The sequence below is a fragment of the Macaca mulatta genome, chromosome 11, assembly GCF_049350105.2.
Source record: "Macaca mulatta isolate MMU2019108-1 chromosome 11, T2T-MMU8v2.0, whole genome shotgun sequence".
Lineage (NCBI taxonomy): Eukaryota > Metazoa > Chordata > Mammalia > Primates > Cercopithecidae > Macaca > Macaca mulatta.
In genome coordinates this window covers 124,252,287-124,271,119 of record NC_133416.1, presented here as the reverse complement: position 1 = coordinate 124,271,119, position 18,833 = coordinate 124,252,287, and the positions used below count along the sequence as shown (strand labels likewise).

The 18,833-nt window shown below is 43.1% G+C and overlaps 1 protein-coding gene and 2 long non-coding RNA genes across 11 annotated transcripts in view; all 3 read right to left on the bottom strand.

Annotated features, from left to right (window-relative positions):
* Window positions 1-18,833, bottom strand: part of FBXW8 (F-box and WD repeat domain containing 8) — a 115,642-nt gene that overhangs the window by 21,759 nt on the left and 75,050 nt on the right. The gene's annotated exons all lie outside the window — the stretch shown is intronic.
* LOC144333128 (uncharacterized) lies at window positions 1,044-18,009 on the bottom strand. The gene is made up of 2 exons (XR_013401524.1): window positions 16,812-18,009; window positions 1,044-1,317 (listed from the first exon to the last, which is right to left on the bottom strand). It is a non-coding gene; the product is annotated as an uncharacterized LOC144333128 (long non-coding RNA).
* LOC144333129 (uncharacterized) lies at window positions 5,747-11,194 on the bottom strand. Its single transcript, XR_013401525.1, has 3 exons — window positions 11,074-11,194; window positions 10,446-10,530; window positions 5,747-5,814 (listed from the first exon to the last, which is right to left on the bottom strand). It is a non-coding gene; the product is annotated as an uncharacterized LOC144333129 (long non-coding RNA).

Genomic DNA, 18,833 nt, shown 5'->3' with positions numbered 1-18,833 from the left:
CATACACCAGGCCAACATCAAACACTTTCATTTCACCATCGTGGAAGGCATGATCCTTACCACTCAGCTCCCGTGAAGATGTTCTGCCACTTAATTTCCTGATCTTTTTCAGGTTACTGATAGTATAGGGACATGGCTATTAGAGTGCCAAAAAGAAATGCAAAGGGAGAGAGAAGGAAATCCCGTGAATTTCTCAGGCCAAGGTACACTCAGGCCACAAGGAAAATGCGGGGAAATCAGGTATTCTAATTTCTTAACAAAGAGAAAGCTGTCTGGAAACGATGGGGCCACTGACTGCTTCTGATTTGGAATGAATGGGAAAGCTCGCAAGGCATCAGGAAGCTTGCAGATGAGCCAGCATGAGTTCTCATCTGAATTTACAACACAGGCGGGAAAAGAAGGAATAGTACAAGGACCAGGAAGATGAAGCTTGTATAGTTAGCCACTGGATGCTTCCTTCGGACTGAACTACAAACCAAAACACAAACTCACTTCCAAACACCTCTCTCTTCACTCTCTGCTTGCTAGTTTTAGGATGCTCTGTTCCACAGGGTATGAAAGTAATAAGAAGGTACCCCTGATTTCCAGACGATGCATTGTTGTATTAGAACACCTCGTGTCTTCTCTCTAGCGGGGGGAAATTTATGTTTTTTGCTTTAAAAGTATTAATTCAATTCAACTTAATTCAAAGAACATTAAGTGCTTGCTATGTGTCAGTCACTGTTGTAGGTGCTGAGGACACAGTCCTTGCCCCAGATTCACATTCAGAAGGCTCCTCATTAACACACACGCAAACACACCAAGTTCTGAGCGTACTTTCTATCCTAGTGATCATGTTGATATTTCTAAATTAATGAACTCAAAAGTTTTTGGTTTTTTTGAGGGGGTGGGGGGACAGGGTCTTGCTCTGTCATCCAGGCTGGAGTGCAGTGGCAACATCATAGCTCACTGTAGCCTCAAATTCCTGAGCTCAGGCAATTCTCCCACTCAGCCTCCCGAGTAGCTGGAGCTATGGGTGTGTGCCACCACGGCCTGCTGATATCTTTCTTTCTTTCTTTTTTTTTTAAATTTTTTAAGTAGAGAAGGGGTCTCACTATGTTGCCCAGCCTGGTCTCAAACTTTTGAGCTCAAGCGATCCTCCTGCCTTGGCCTCCCAAAGTGCTGGGATTATAGGCATCAGCCACTGCACCCAGCCAAAAGTTTTTGGTCTTTTTTTGCTTTTGTTTTTGAGACTGAGTCTCACTCTATCACCCAGGGTTCAAGTGAACCTCTGCCTCCTGGGTTCAAGTGATTCTTTTGCCTCAGCCTCCTGAGTAGCTGGGATTACAGGCGCCCGCCACCACGCCTGGCTAATTTTTGTATTTTTAGTAGAGACGGGGTTTCACCATGTTGGCCAGACTGGTCTCGATCTTCTGACCTCAAGTGATCCTCCCACCTCAGCCTCCCAAAATGCTGAGATCATAGGCGTAAGCCACCACACTTGGCCCCAGCCAAAGGTTTTAATAGTAATATTTTGTAGAAAGATTTATCCTTTCAGCACACACATGGAAATGATGTACATTTCTTCTTGTCAACCTATACATTTATCACTTACCAGGATACAGATTTTTACTTTAGTATTGAGAAGTTAATAATAAATTAAATATTCTCTACCTTGAAAATAATCCTGTCAACACACATTTCTAACAAGTGAATCTTTGGAAGTTTCTAACGGTCAAAACAACACTATAATATTAACTATTGCTAACAGCATCTAGAAGGAAAAAGGACAAATTCAAAATTTAAAATGCCCTCTTAATCCATAAAGACTACAGAGAACAATTGCAGTTGAAAAGAAAAATTTCTGACGCAGAAAATTTCAACAATTTAAAAACATCAAGAGTAAGATTATTCTTCCAAGTAAGTATACAGAAATAACCAAATCTCTTATCTTCAGGGAATAACCTAAAAATTATATAAAATCAGCACCTAGAGGGAGAAAATATAAAGAGCAACCTCACATTCTATTATAAAAGTAGTATTCTGCATCTACTTATCATTAAGAGTGTTCAAAAATTTGCACTCAATATTCTCTTGTTTTTAAAATACTTCAACTTCTGTAGCAGGAAGGTAAGGCCTTTAAGTCAGTAAAATGTTGATGGTAAATCTAAGAACTGAAATCTGATACTGAGTAGGTTCATGTGTCTTTATGTCTTCCAGTTGTTCTTTTTTGACAAGTGGATAAATTATTTCTTAGTGATATAGTGAGATGTAATCCCTTTCCAAAAAGACTCTCTGCAAATTCATCATAAAGACATCTAAGTTAGTCCAGAGTCCAGTATTTTCTAAAATGTTTAATAATTCAACGAATCAGAACTATCTGAAGAGTACCTTTACCATGACGTTTAGTTAAAGACCACAGAGATTAGAAAACACATTACCCATCTCAAAGGCAGTTCTTTCCATGTTACAAGTCCCTTAACGACCTTTACCATTTCTCCCTCCCTCCCACGTACTCTCTCTCTTTTAATAAGGTTGAGCAAATGGGACTTCATTTTATCTGATTGCCATAGACTAGTGAGATTAATTATTCATGCTCACACTCTCCCTCTTGTTAAGACCATGCATTAGACTAATTTTTCTCTTTATTGCCCTAGTTGGGTGAGTCTCAACCCATGGCCACTTGACTCATTCTCAGAGGTGTACAGATATGCTGGAAAAACCTACCCCAGCTCAAATCCCAGAGAAAATATTCTGCACTAATGTGGCTGCCAAAGATGATGTTGAGGATGGTTCCTTTTAAGTACCAGGTGTATATTAGAGAAGAACTTGAACAGTGATTACAGAACAAATTTTTGCAGGCATTAGATGTTTCTGTAAGAATTAGCTAAAACAGCTAAACCATGTTGAGGCTGGTTGTGTGCTTTACAATGGTACTATAGGAAATGCATGACACAGAGAATTTTTCCTCCTCTTTGGCTTCCAGGTAGACCTAGAAGGCAGTGGGGGAAAAGCAAGCACTATCTTTAAAAATAACTTTAGCAGAAAGTTCTCTATTCATCTGTTTTTTTAAATTAGAGACCTTAAAGTATTTCCATAAATCCTAGTCTTAGAATCTTAACTTGCAATTTTGTCAGTGATTCTGATGTATCTGAAATCTATTTCTAAAAATCTTTTTCTGATTTCAAATATGATACATCTTACAACAAATTCTAACATAACAGAATTCTATAAGGAAAGTGGTAGCCCTCTGTATATTCATCTCTCAGAAATCACCACTTTTAACAGTTTGATATATATACTTCTAGACTTTTCTTCTGCACATCTGTCTCTGTGTGTATACACATTTTTTTCCTAAATGGGATTATTTCACAACTCCTTTTCCCTACGTGGCAGCACCTATAGATAGATCTTGTACTTTTTCATGGTTGTGTAGAATTTCTCTGTGGATACACAATTCCATGTGGATTGTTTCTAATTTTTAGATAAAATAAATAATGCTGTAATTCATTCAAGAGCCGGCCAACAGCTATTTATCAATCATCTTCTAGGCCCTGGAATGAACGTGCAGGGGCGCTGGGTGGCGTGCAGAAGTCCCAGCCTGCTGCCAGCTGCCAGAGCCCGCCTCTTCCCCAGCTGGGGCCTGACCGCCAGCTGTCCTGCTCCTCCATAGATGGGGCTGCCTCTCTGAGGAGACTCACCGACCGTCTTCTAGCCATGTCCTGGCAGCTGGTGTCTTAAGCAGCAGGGGTAGCGGTCCAGAGTCAGGAAGGAGACACCAGCCACAGGCCCAACAACGGGAAGGCATCAGCCACCGCCATGGGCAGGCAGGCCCCACAGCATCCAGGTGTGGCCTGGACTGGCTTTCCAGGCACTGTGAAGGAAAGAGCTGAGAGATGGCTCTTGTCCCTGTGGGGGGTGGGGGGGGGGGCGGTGAGTTCAAGGCAGACCAGCTTCTTCCTTCACCCAGTAAAAAATGGATTAACACTGCAAGCTTTTCCTAAATTGGGGGCTGTCACCCTCATAATTAATCATGAACCACTTGCATACTGAAATCACTGTGAAGAGATTATAGAGCCTTACCCTCCCAGAATTTTGGTCCTATACTGATGAATGAGGAAAGGAGCGCTGTGTTTTAATTTTATCGAAATACTGAGTCTTCATACTCAAATACCTGCTACAGGCATTAAACCAACAACAACCACCCCAGCAGCTGGCTCAGCTCCCCAGAAGCCCAGCACCGTCTGTCCAGAGAACTCAGGAGGAGTCGGAAGGCCTCCTTACAAGACGACAGCATTTTAAAAGCTTTTTCAATTGAAGATGATTTGTTGGCCGCCATTTAAAAAAGGGAAGTGGCAAAGAGAGCCAAAGGTTAGGAGGTGCTGTGCTGGGCTGAGCAGAGTCTAAGAGAAGAGGCAAGAGAGGAAGATGCGACTACACTTCCTGGAGATGACACCATCTACACACTTTCTGATCCCTAGTAACCTATCTCCATCACTACCTCACATATGTGGCTCTTCTGAACGGGGAAGTCGTGATCAGAAGCCAGATGCTGGGCAGTGAGGCAGTTAAACCGCCTGCTCTCTCCTTTTCTGTCCACTCCCGCTGCCTTTGTGCTCGCTTCTCCGTGATGTCCTCGGCACACAGTGCCCGCTCCCCTGGTCAGTGCTGAGAGTCCTTGCTGTCTGCACGTGTCACATGGTGTTTTGACAAGGCCACCCTGACCTGTGTCTTATCTTCTTCCGGCTCTTCCCTAGATCTGCGGTTCTCAGATACTGGAGGGGAGGAGGCAGTGACTCCAGCAGGTCGGGGAGGCTCTGCAGCACTATTACCAAGCACCACACCGCATCCCACCAAACACTGTAACACTCTCCTAGGCTTCAACTCTAAGGTTCCTGGGGGCAGAGATGTCCTATCATTCATTCACTCATGTGGCAATTATTAAAGGGCAGCACATCCCAGGTATAGTGTCAGTTACACATTCCCGCATCTCACTAAGTGCCTGCGTTTGTGTTTGGAGGCTCACTGACTGGTACACAATGCCAGGCAAATCCAGAGCTTCCCATAGCCTCAGACCCCGAAGATACTCAGATGTTGCTTTTAGTGCGTAACACCTTCCTCCACTCCTGGATCTTGCTGCTGGTATGTAAAAGAAGCTGCTCCATCCTACCCAGAACAGAAGATGGTTCCACAAAGATCTCTTCATACTATCCAGATGCCAGAGTGCCCCAACTGATTCCAGTCTGACAGTCCCACCTCTGACAACATGGCAGACAAGAATGTCTGGAAAACCCTGCCATTTACAGTGACCATGCTGGATAAGACTCAGCCTAACATCAAACAGTCCTTCAGACATTCTGTTTAATAAGCAATCAGAGAAATCCACAGGAGCCCAAAATGAAGAGAGCACGAAACCCAGGAAGGTAAGAGAGCATTCAAGCCAGGGGCTAGTTTGGGCTCCCCCTCCAGTGTCAGGAGCCTGGAGAGCTGGGGAAACAGGAGACCAAGTGTCTGCCCAGCATGGAGTAGAACCTACAGTCGGGTCCCTGCAGGGCTACATACATTCAGTAAAAAGCGAGCAAGAGGGGGAAAATATCTATTGGTGCAGATAGCTTACCCAGAAACTTCTCTGCCTCAGGTTCAGTTCAGGGTGGAAAACAGTCTGCAGTCACATGTCTGCCGCCACACAAGTTCTGGGTTTGAGTTTACACCACCTGCACGGCTAAAAGAACCCAAGCCTAATAAAGTATTTTCGGGTTGGTAACATACCTCCTGGTACCTCGGCAGAATCTTCTCAGGAGGGAAACAATCTCAACTCAGGCCCCTTTAAGAAACCTACAAATCAAGATCAACTGAGTATTAGCTCACAATTAAAAAACAAATCCAAATACAGCAAGAAATGATTTATCATATGTGAGACAGAAAAACAAGGAGAATTAGACTTCCAAGCAAGATCAAATAAAGAATACAAAATAAGCATGCTGAAAATGTTGACAGATTAAAGAGGGAGAGGATAAAAAGTAGGAAATCGGATTAAGCAGATTTGAAAAATAAAGCAGAGAATTTCTAGAAATTAAAAAGTCAATGGATGAGATAAGCAAGAAATAAGTCCGAGAGAGAAACTGTGGACTGGAATACAGAGTTAAGGAATTATGCGGAATGCAACATAGAGAGAGATGGGAAATCTGAATGGGCAGTGAGCAGCACGAAGGAGGGGAGAAGCTGCCTTCATGCACACCTCCCCTGAGCTCCACGCAGAGCATCGCGATACATTTCCAATAAGATAAGGACCGAGAATTCTCTACAACTGAAAGGAGGGACACACAAGAAATCCCAGACAGGATAAAAATAAATAAATCCACACAAAGAGACACTGGCATGAAACCACAGAAAATTAAAGACAAGGAGAAGATCTTACAAGCAGTCAAAAGGAGAGAAAGTCCTAAAAGAGAATGACAGACTGACAGCCAACTCAGGAGTGTCAGTGGAAGGCAAACCAGTCACATCCTCAAAGGCTGAGCGAAAATAACTGTTGAGCTAGAACTGTAGAAGACTAGCAAAACTACCTTTCAAGGATAAGGATGTAATGAAGATGCCGTAAGAAAGAAACACAGAAAACACTTGTGACCAAGTCCTTACGAAAGAAACTTCTAAAGAATGCACTTTTAGGAGACAGAAAATCATTCCAGAAGGAGGGTCTGGGTCAACAAAGATTCAAGTAATGGGCATAAAAGAATGCAGATGCTGTCTGCAAAAACAACAGTGCTGATTTGGGGGTTAAATACACAGAATAATCTGTACCCAGTCTTTATTCCAACCAGTCAAATGCCATGAATCAGGAAAAAGTACCATAACCACCAAGATGCCAGATGCGCAGGGTGCGACCCCACCCCTGTGTGCAAGGAACAGAAGCTCCTTTGGATACCTGTGCAATGTTCGGCACATAGGAGGGGTTCAGTATACACTTGATGAAAGAATGAGCAGATGAATACACACTGCACATGTCTGCGTGTATCTACCTCTTCCAGGCGACTGCTATGCTGGCCTTACAGTAAAGACAGGCTTCACAAATAGAAATGGACACACAAAGTCTATCTGCTGTCCACCAACTGCAATGTATATAGCTGTTTGCTAAGTGCCAGGTAACACTTTTATTCAGTACAGATCTTCTAGTACAAGACTAGTGATGCTCCTTTTTAAAAAACAAAAGATACAAAAGAAAAAGTCCTAAACATCTTCATGGTAGAATTTACTCATGTAAACGACCCACGTTGCTATTCTGACCCAACGAAAGTAAGATCCACGGAAATGTGGAATTGAACTACAAAAAATGCAAGGTGTGCATATCAATGTTCATGCACAAAGCTAGATGAACAGTCTCTATAAATTCACAGATGAGCTAAGACCTTAAAAAAACAGGGATGAGAAAGACAACTGGGGAGAGAGGGTGAGCCAGTGAGAAAAGAGTAAATCATACACAAAACAGCCAATAAAAAAATAAAAAAGCAGTTAATATACATGAATAATGGATGTCTGATTTAAAAGCAGTTTACTCCAATATGATGTCATTTTTGACAATCAGCCAGAGAGACTATTTTGTAAGTCCTTGCCAGAGATAAGTCATAGCGTGAGGCTTGGTAACACGGCCGTATCTGTGAACATGTGGAAAATGACTTTCACCACCATCCCAAAGGTGACTTTCTGTTGGCAAACAGAAACTTGCCTTTCAGGTGCACTTTGCAGCAGCAACCAAGATGCTAATCTTGAAGAAATGGATCCCTGACACTCCTGACGTTCCCTGCAACATGGCACCCCTTAACAGTCTCCATGACATGCTTCTGGCACCGTCCATGCTCAAATTCAGCACAAAGGGAGAAGCAGCCTGAGCCGCTTTCATGTTTAAGTTTTAATTGGAGTGACAAGCCCACGAGGCCAAGATATTTCAGGGATGGGACGGTGTTGCTGAGCGTCGCCAGGCGCTGGGTAGGCAAGGCCTGTGTGCGCTCCCTACCACCACGTGCCAATGCACCTGCAACCCCCGCTGTTCCAGGACTGGACTCTTCCCGGGCAGGCAGTGCCAATTGCTGCGGGCTGTGCCAAACGTGGGGGCTTTGTGATGTGGGCAGATGTCTACAAAGGACCGGAGCGAGGCCAAACCAACACCTATTGTGACCTAAGCCTGAAAGGAACCCACAGAGCAAGAGTACACTCGGGTACAAATGCAGGCAAAAACCATCCAAACCAGCCAATCTCTCTCTCTCAGCACGTCTGTAGGCGCTGGGAATAATAAAGAAAGGCCAGGTCTACTTTGTGGAGTGAGCAGAATACGGCTTTCTCTTTGCTTTGGGATCATTTTCATCTCAGTGCTGGTGTAAGGGTAAGAAGTGTGATTAGGAAGACCTGTTTAATACTCACATAACACGAACAGGGAATATTCATGTCAGAGCAGTGAGTCCAGTGAAGAGATGATAACCATCGTGCAAATGTACGACTGAGAGCTAAAAATCCTCACACCCTCCTTCATTCTCCCAACAGGCCTCATCCCCACAGAGAGCATGGGCAGCGTTAAAATGCCATGAACACTGACCACATGGAAAGAATCACCAAGAGAAAGTTATTATATCTATCTTACAGAGTGAAAACTGAGGCTGCAAACTATGAAGTGAACTCTTTAAAATTAAAGGCAACTTGCGTACTATTTTGAAAATGAAAATGTTACCATGAGATGCTCATAATGTACAAGTATCTGTATGCCAACAGGACTTAGTGAACATTGTACATGAAATTCAGTATATTACACTAGCTTGGTTATCGATTTTCTTTTGAGTAGCCTGGCAACTTCTAGTTTGGCCCCAAGTTAGACTGGACAAAAGCTTCTAGAAGAAGGCAGGCAGGCAGCTAAAATCAGATCACTGAAACAAATAGCCCCAGGGGGAGACTGGGAAGCCACAGTGAATAATCAGGTCCTTTGGCAGAGGGCAGCAGGTCCACCCAGGGGCTCCTCCCAGCCACCTAAGGCATAAACCACCTCTACTCACTCTACACGGTGCATGAGGTGTGGCAGAGACATGTGTTTAGCAGCATTCTGCACATAAACCAACACTACACATATGAGCTCTTCATAATACCCAGGACATGCCTTTCACACAAATCCCTTCAGAACATCCTTCCATTTGAAACTCACAACCACCCAGAGGGAGAGAAGACAAATACTCCTGCCTACATTTTGTGCATCAAGAAACTGAAGCTTAAATCATTTTGAGTAGCTGGCCCCGAATTACATGGGCAACAAAAGGAGCTGAGGTGGCACTAGGTAGAGCCCAGCTCATGTTATTCCTATGCCACTTTGCGACCATATCACAATGTCTTTCCTGTCCTGCCAAAATAATTAATAATAGCTAATATTTATAATATTCTCTTACATGCAAAACACTGCTATGATGTGTTATCTCACCTGACCCCCACAATGCTGTAAGGTAGGTACCATGATTTTACTCCCTTTACACGGGAGAATATGGGGCCCCAGAGGGCTCAAACCTCTTGCCCAGTTAGGAAGTTTTGGCACGAGGATTCAAACCTGGATGGGTGGGCTCAAAGCTCATGCTCTTTAAACCTCTACCCCAGGGTGCTCAAAGTATGGTCCCAGGACTAGCAGCCTCCACTGCCCTGGGCACTTGTTAGACATGCAAATTCTCAGGCCCCACCCTGGACCCACTGAGTCAGAAGCTCTGGGGGTGGGGCCAGTGATCAGTGGTTTCATCAGGTCTCCTGTAGATTCTGAAGCATGCTGGCATGTGAGAACCCCTGTGCTTACCTATACTGCCTTTCAGGCTAACAAAGACCTTCAGCCATGACAGTGGTAAGTATTATCCAGCTATCAATTCTTACTTCCTGCTTCCAAATTGCTGCCAGTCTGGGGAAGCAATAGTGCTGGGCGGTGCTGGTATGAAAATATGAGCTGCAGATCCCGTGTTCTGTACAAGCTCAGGGCCAGAGCTCTGATGCTCAATGAGAGGCAGATAGTTGGTAAGGCTGCTTCTGGTAAGTAGGACTCTTTCAAAAGGACATGGCGGGACAGGAGAGGAAGAGGGGATGCTAGTGCCAGTCCCTGGTCAGGAATGAATGTGGCACATTCAGGATGGTGCTAGCCTGGCTGGAGGTCTGGCTGGAGCAAGGGGCTCATTCTGGAAGCACAGGACTAGACAGCTGGGAGCTAAGATGGGGCCCAACTCCCCACAGTCCAGAAGGCCAGGCTGAAGACAGGCACCGGGGCCTTACCCATACTCCTCGCCATGCAGCCAGTGCTCTGAGAAAACCTGAAGTGGACCGTGAGGAGGGGCACTGACAGGTGGACAGGTGCCACAAGAGTATAAAGGTGGGGAAAGGGCAGGCGCAAGCCAGGAAGGGGAAATGCGCTCGGGGAGGCATTATTTTCATGTCATTTTCAACATACTTTTAAAACTTACAATGATCTTGAGATCACAGTTAAGAGTTCACAACCCAAGGAAACAGCACAGTGCAAAGAAGCCACCTGGGCCAGATGGCCTAACCCTGCAAAGACCCAAAGAAATCTGGATGAGGAATTCAGTTTGGGGCCAGTTGGTCATCCCACGTCCCTGGCACAGTTCTGAGCAGAGGCAAGCTGAGGCTGGAAGCCAGGTCTGGCAGAGCAGCTCCCTGGACATAGCCCGCTTCCTCATTTTAATGCACCTTCAGCCTCATGGCTCCTCCCGAGTCCCTTAGTTTGGGATGTGACCGCTCAGATGTGGGCTGAGCAGGAGTTTTCCTTTGCTCTCTACAAAGGGGATTTACCCTGTAAATTAATAACACACTGAGGGAATGCTTTAAAGAGTAACTTTGCGTCCATTAGAAGGATTCATCTGCAACTCAATAATTGATAAGTTAATTACAAACCCTCTCTCTAACACAGTGCCTTATAGAAGACTGAAGTGCGGAGGAAATTAATAAATCATAGTCATCTATGTGCTGAATAAAAAGTTAAAGTTCTCTACTTGGTAATATTTTGTGAGTCTAAACCACGATGTGTATTTTGAAAACAGTAAAATGTTTTAAATACTCAGAAATTCAACTCACATAGGCCATTTGCTGAGTGCCCTCTTGCTCCTACTCTGACCCAAACCAACATCAGTCTCAACGGTCTGGACACGCAGGGGAAGCACACAGCCTCTTCTGCAGCACTCGTGTTTTCACCTCTGGAACAAAGGCAAACATTTCCAACAGGGCTCCCTTAGCTCCCCATGAACTGGAGAACGAGCTGATTTTTAACACTAACAATGCCTGGGCAGTATTTACTCCCAGGCTCATCTGGCACAAACAAACCAAAGCCATACCCATCTGTGAAGGTGAAATAAACAGAGTTAGCACTAAGTTCCTTCTCTTCTATGGTGTAGGATGGTAAACCAGGAAGTAAATTCCACATCAATCATCAGGGAAGAAAAACCAGGCTCTAAATAACATTCTAAGCTTAATTTGAAAGCCAAAAGAGAAGAAAGGCAATGAACATCATATTCTTCAATCTAAATGGTTCTGTAAACTTGCTCAGTCTCAAGAAGACTGAATAATTCCTTTAAAAATTAGAAAATGGTAGATGTTATTGGCATACAGGAACTAGGCAAGTGTGAATAAAGACAAAAGACATTTAAGACTTGGTGCCAGCCCTCTCCAATAAGACTTCACATCTTGAAGGGTTTCATATGAAGTGACAGCATTCACATTAGCTTACTGCATTAGTTCTGCATGGAAGCTAAATTGACCTGTCTCATTCTACTATAAATGCATTCTTTTAAAACAGTTCTTGGGGGCTGGGCACGGTAGCTCACATCTATAATCCCAGCACTTTGGGAGGCCAAGGAGGGCAGAGCACCTGAGGTCAGGAGTTTGAGACCAGCCTGGCCAACATGTAGTGAAACCCTGTCACTACTAAAAAATATAAAAATTAGCTGGGCATGGTGGCACACACCTGTAGTCCCAGCTACTAGGGAAGCTAAGGCAGGAGAATTGCTTGAACCTGGGAGGCGGAGGTTGTAGTGAGCCAAGATGGCGCCACTGCACTCTGGCCTGGGTGACAGAACGAGACTCTGTCTCTCGAAAAAACAAAACAACAACAAATTTCTTGCGAAAGTGAATCCTGTGAAGAAGCATGGGCCGCTATCCCTACAGGTATGGCTTCAGCAGGGCTCCTGCAGGCCTGAATATACCCGGCACTGCTTCAGCTGGTGGGACCGCCTTCCACAGGCCCTGCTGCCTCTGCCTGGACTGCTCTCTCCCAGGCTTTGCCTGATGAACTCCAGCCTGACCCCAAAGCTGCTGGGGATGGCTGGTGAAGGAGGAACCTAACAAGTGCTGAGCACCAGCCACATACAAAGCACATTACCTCTTTCTTGGGTATTAGCTCCAGTATCCACATGGGGACGCCAAGGCAAGTCACTTGCCTAAGGCTTACCTGACTGCAGAACCCTTGCTCAGTCTCAGTGGTGATGCAGCTGCTACCCTGACAGTAGCTGAAAGGAACTTTCCCCTATATTTACATTCTATAACTTTATCACTCTCTTCCAGGATCCCTAGAGATCCTAAAGATCATAGCTTCTGTAATAAGCAATATTCCAAAAGACACTTTTCACAGAAAAACCCATCAGTTGTACAGAGTATCGGAGATGGTCCAGTCCTCAAAGGCCTCTAAGCCAGAGGTTTCTCGCTCTGTCTTGAGAAACTCTACGGCTCTGTGGAGGTGCTTTAGTGTTTTCACAAATGAGAAGAATTGTATTTATTATTTATTATTAACCATATACTACAATTATATCAACTATGGATACCATTTTAATATTAAACAGTACAAAATGCATTTGAATGTTCATTCCTCATTTATTTATCTATATGTTTTTCTGTCAGTCTGGAATTCACCACGTTCATCATGAAGGTCTTCTTTATGACCTCGTGTGCATCTCAACATGTCTCCTTTACATCGCCAAGTCGCTGTTAAGGACCACAAGGCTATAATCCCCGAGGCAGATGTGATATTTGACTCATCTCTCTGTTGCCAGTGCCAATCAGATATTGCACACGCAGCATGTGTTCAATAAGCATTCATTAACAATGACGGCAACCTTCACGACAACAATGGACCCTTTGGGAGTCAGCATCACTCAACAGCCCAGAAAGCTGGTCTCCACGAGTTCTCTCTCTACACTTCCCCAGGAAGCAGATAAACATTAAAAATGTTAAATGTTAAGGTAAAAATGAAAATGAAATTAGACATTTACTTTGTGAACTTTCAATTTTTTTATTTTAAAATATTTAAATGGAAAGTTCACAAAGTAAATATCTAATTTCATTTTCATTCTGCTTGTAAAATACCAAGTTTTTTTTCTTCTCCGAACTAGAATCTCAAACAAAAGGAAAGATGGATTTCCTGTTTGGGTGGAGGTATGGGAGAATGTGGCCACAATCTATGCGCACTGCATTGCTGATTCCAAAGGCTCTCCCAGACAGATATTTCAACTCGTGATGAGTGCGAGCAACCAATCCAGAGTCTCTTCACGTCTGTGTATGGGGAATAATTATCATAAGAGACGTTAGCGATGATTTTCCAGCGTGATGTAAGCAGAGGCAGCAGCGCCAAGCAAGCGTCCTTGTCACGCGCATTCCAGCCTCCTGGATTACTTCACTCACAGCTCCCTGATTAGGATGCACGCCGTGTGCCGCTTAATACAATCTGCCATCAAATGCCAAGTACTTCAGACCTAAATTAGGAAATATGTCCAAATACATAGAATGATGCTAAGAGCCCTAAGTGGATCTCTCTCTTCCTTTATGAGGCCTGAGGCTCGTCATCAACCTAATGCTCTTAAACAAGGCAATTCGGTCTTCTAACCCTCCACCTCTGAGAGCAGAATTTAATTCAGGCAGCAAAAGAATTAATAAAGATTATATGGTGTCATAAATATGTGTTCATGGATGAAAGTATTTTTGATAGATTCAGGAACTATGAGACATAAAAACTGATTTTAAAGGGCTGCCTGGGCATGAAGGCTACATTAACAGAGTTCACACTGATTTTTGCACCACAGCATAAGAGATGAGGCCAGAGGAATTACTTTTACGTTTGTTTTCTTTTACAATCATATGCCACTTAACAGTGACTACCTATGAGGTCCTGTATGTCACTGAAGTCTGAGAACCCAAGAATGCAACATCAGAACTTAAGAATCCATTTTTATCCAAAAGTAAAAAACTGTCAAGCAGCCTTCTTCCTATGTACAGCTTACGAGGCAAGACGTAGGAACTGATGAAAAAAATATCAAACATTTCCTGCCCAATACTTTCTGCTGGCAATAGGCACAGCTGTTAGGAACTCTTGGGTGACACTTAGAGAAGAAGTAATAGAATAATGGATTCCTCGGCCCGTTTCAGAAGCCCTCAGCAACTCAGCATCTTCCAGTGGATTGGCTCAACACAACTCCACAGCCAAAAGGTTTAAAGCACCTACATGGCTTAAAGAATCCAGGAATGTGGTTCGGGACAGGAGCCCAAAGGTCACGTGTTCAACCCTCCTCATTTTACAGAAGAGAAAAGAGGCAGGTCAGATTAAAATAATTGTGGGCTCTTTCTCAAATGGGTCCTAAAAAAGCCCAGAAGGGGAGCATATCCGTGTATGCTGCAGCTCTTTCTTGCCACCATGACACTGGCCAGATAGGGCTATCAGTCACGCTACACTGATTCTAGGTGAAGTGGTGTGTTCTAGTCATTCACTCTAAAAGCAGAGAGTTGAAAAATAATTTAAATGAAGGGCAGGACCAGTCAGATCTCTGTATATCCCCCCGGCCTCATCTTATTGTGATCTTTCTGTAAAGCCTATCGGAGAAAAGCCGTCCAAGAGCCACTAGGGGAAGGGGATGCCCTGCCATCCACCACTGCCCAAGGTACAACTTCTGTGGAGGGCAATGTCTATCAAAATCATGGAGGCACATGTCCCTTTGACCCAGCAAGTCTACTTGGAGGAACTGATCCTACAAATACGTTCATGTGGACCAAGTGTTGTTTACAATAGCAAAACAGCAGGAGCAATCGATCATCCATCCATAGGGAGCTAGCAAATTAATTAAAGCACATCCACAAAGTATAATATCATAAAGTCACAAAAATCAAAACCAAAACACGAATAAGTTCTTTGTTATATCATAGAAATGATCTCCAAGAGATTCTGTTGCAGGAAAAAGCAAGCTGCAGACAAAAATATAGCACTTTACTATTTTCATTGTTTAAAGTGGGGTTGAGACCACGTATGGTAATTTGATTATAAGTGCATAAACTATCTCAGGAAGAATGCACAAAAAACTGGCAACGTTGGTTTGGCTCCAGATAGAGAAATTGGGTGGCAGGTTGAAGGGAGTGGGAAGGAGTCCTCCCACCACACACCCTTCCTATCTTTTGATTCATGAATTAGGTGAATGCATTACCCAGTCAAAAAATACATTTCTATAGATGTTTAAAAATCTGTGTTCTCTTTTCTGTTCCATTGGTCTACGTATCTACTTTTACACCAGTACCATACTTTTACACCAGTACTATTCCATTGGTCTATGTATCTGCTTTTACACCTGTACCACTATGTATCTGCTTTTACACCAGTACCATCTACTTTTCTACCAGTACCAGTATGTACTTTTATACCAGTACCAGTAAGTATCTACTTTTACCACCAATACCATGCTGTTTTGATTACTATAGCCTTGTAGTATAATTTGAAGTTGGGTAATGGGATGCCTCTAGAGTTGTTCCTTTTGCTTAGGGTTGCTTTGGCTATTTGGGCTCTTTTTGGTTCCATATTAATTTTAGGATTGTTTTTAAACATACACTGAGGAAAGGATACCCAATTCAATAAATGGTACTGGGAAAATTGGATAACCACATGTAGAAAAATAAAACTGGATCCCTGTCTCTCCATATATAAAATTAACCAAGATGGATTAAAGACTTAAATCTAAGATTTGAAACCATAAAAATTCTAGAAGAGAACTTAGGAAAGACTCTTCTGGACATTGGCCTAGGCAAATAATTTATGTCTAAAATCCCAAAAGCAAATGTAACAAAAACAAATAAATGGCAGCTAATTAAACTAAAAAGCTTCTGCACAGGAAAAGAAATAATCAACAGAGTAAACAGACAACCCACAGAATGGGAGAAAATATTTGCAAACTATATATCCAACAAAGGACTAATATCCACAATCTACTAGGAACTCAAATAAATCAGCAGAAAAAAAAAGCCAAAACAAATAATCCCATTAAAAAATGGGCAAATAACATGAACAGATATTTCTCAAAAGAATATATACAAATTGCCAACAAACATAAGAAACAATGCTTAACATCACTAATCATCAGGGAAATGCAAATTAAAACCACAATGAGATGCCGCCTCATCCCAGCCAGAAAGGCCATTATTAAAAAGTCAAAAAACAGACCGGGTGCAGCGGCCCATGCCTGTAATCCCAGCACTTTGGGAAGCCAAGGCAGGAAGACCACGAGGTCAGGAGTTTGAGACCAGCCTGGCCAACATGGTGAAACTTCGTCTCTACTAAAACTACAAAAACTAGCCAGGTGTGGTGGCACACGCCTGTAATCCCAGCTACTCGGGAGGCTAAGGCTGGAGAATTGCTTGAACCTGATCAGTGGAGGTTGCAGTGAGCCGAGATCACACCACTGCAATCCAGCCCGGGCGACAGAGCAAGACGTCATCTCAAAAAAAAAAAAAAAAAGTGAAAAATCAATAGATGTTGGTGTGGATGTTGTGAAATGGGAATGCTTATACACTGCTGGTGGAAATGTAAACTAGCACAATCTCTATGGAAAACAGTATGGAGATTTCTCAGATAACTAAAAGCAGATCTGCCATTTGATCCAGCAATCCCACTACTGGATATTTACCCAAAGGAAAACAAGTCACTGTATAAAAAAAGACACCTGCACACAAATGTTTATTGCAGCAGAAATCACAATTGCAAAGATATGAAGCCAACCTAAGTGCCCATCAACCAATAAGTAGATACAGAAAATGTCACACACACACCACACACACACACACACACACACACACACACCCCCCATGGAATAATACTCAACCATAAAAAGGAATGAAATAATGTCCTTTGTAGCAAGTTGGGTGGAACTGGAGGCCATTATCCTAAGTGAAGTAACTCAAGAATGGAAAACTAAATATCGCACGTTCTCACTTATAAGTGGGAGCTAAGCTACGGGTATGCAGAGGCATAGAGTGGCACAGGAGGACCCTGGAGACTCAGAAGGGTACTGGGTTCAATGTGTACTATTTGGGTGACAGGTACACTAAAAGCCCAAGCTTCACCACTATGCAGTTCATCCATGTAACCAAAAACCCTTTTTACCCCCCTAAAGCTATTGAAATAAAACGATTTTAATTTAAAAAAAGACTCTAATCTTCCAAAAAAGGGCAAAAATACATAGTTGCTATTTTTTCTATGACTACGTGGCCTATAACACTGCTGGCAAACCCAGGTGTGGGCCCTAACTTTGACGCCTGAAACCCAAGTCTGGGAGCCCCTGTCCAACAGGCAAATCAAGATGTTGCAGGGCCCAGACTGTCTGATCCCTTCCTACCCAAGCTGGAGGTGACTGATCAGCCAGCTACATTCGAAGACTTTTTTTAAAAAAAAGATTAAACAGATAAGCTTTTGCTAAATTACTCGGCTTTGTTTTCTTAGAAAACTATGTTTATTAACAGAGCTAGGTTCCTTGACAAGCACCAGTTTGCTGAAATCTGTGTGTAATGCTGTTTTAACGTGCCAATGCCAGGAACACTACTGGTGCTCAGTATTTGTGATGAATACACAATGGGTTGGCTAGCCAGATATAGGAACGGGTGGATTTGAGCCATTATTACTCTATGCGCATGCAGCTGAGGTGCCTATAACATGCTAATGTAGGCATCATACGGTGTGAGAATATTCTCCAACTAAACAAAAATAACACCTCTGGAATACTTCAACAGGTTAGGGAGCTTTAAGTTTCTGACTAAAAGTCAGTTTCAACATTTGGACTTCACTGTCTGCTTTTATCACAGTTAATCAATAATGGACTATAGCTAAACCCCAGTTTTGTATCAGGTACAAACAAATATAAACCAAATGCTCTGTCTCATAAAACCTTCATCTGAATCCTAGATATACAGGCCAGAGGCACAGATACAAACCCTAGTGTGGATATAGCTCCAGGCAAACTCCACTGCTAATAGTCTCACACCAGCCTAATAAAATGTGCTGGGATAGACGCTGCCGCCAGGCTGAAGCAAAGAGATGGCCAAGCATGGTATTCACAAGCAAAGTGACACCAAGCCTCGCACATGAGACTATTTGGGAATTATGACATCACATTAGAGCACAGCAGGAGGATACTAAAATCTCACAGAGTTACCCATGACATGACTTAATTCACGTAGAGCTGTTATATGACAATTACGTTTCTTAAAAATGCAAGTTTTTCTGAGGAAGCAGAAAATCCATTAAGCGCAATGGGATGGAAAGTCTCATCTCTGTAAAAATAAGCAAAGTTACATAGATAAAGCTTGGTGTTCCTCTTACTTTTGAGTGGGTGGCATTCCTGTTGGAGAAACATCTCAACACAAAGTTATTACCAACACTACTAACAAGTAGCCATTCACCCACACAAGTGTTTGGAAGGTTGGTGCTGTGCTCACAACATATTTGGATGACTAAATGCTACTGTCAGCTTCCAAAGAGACATTTAGAAACATTCTTGTAGCAAATTTATTTCCACTCCTAATTTTAAAACACCAACGAA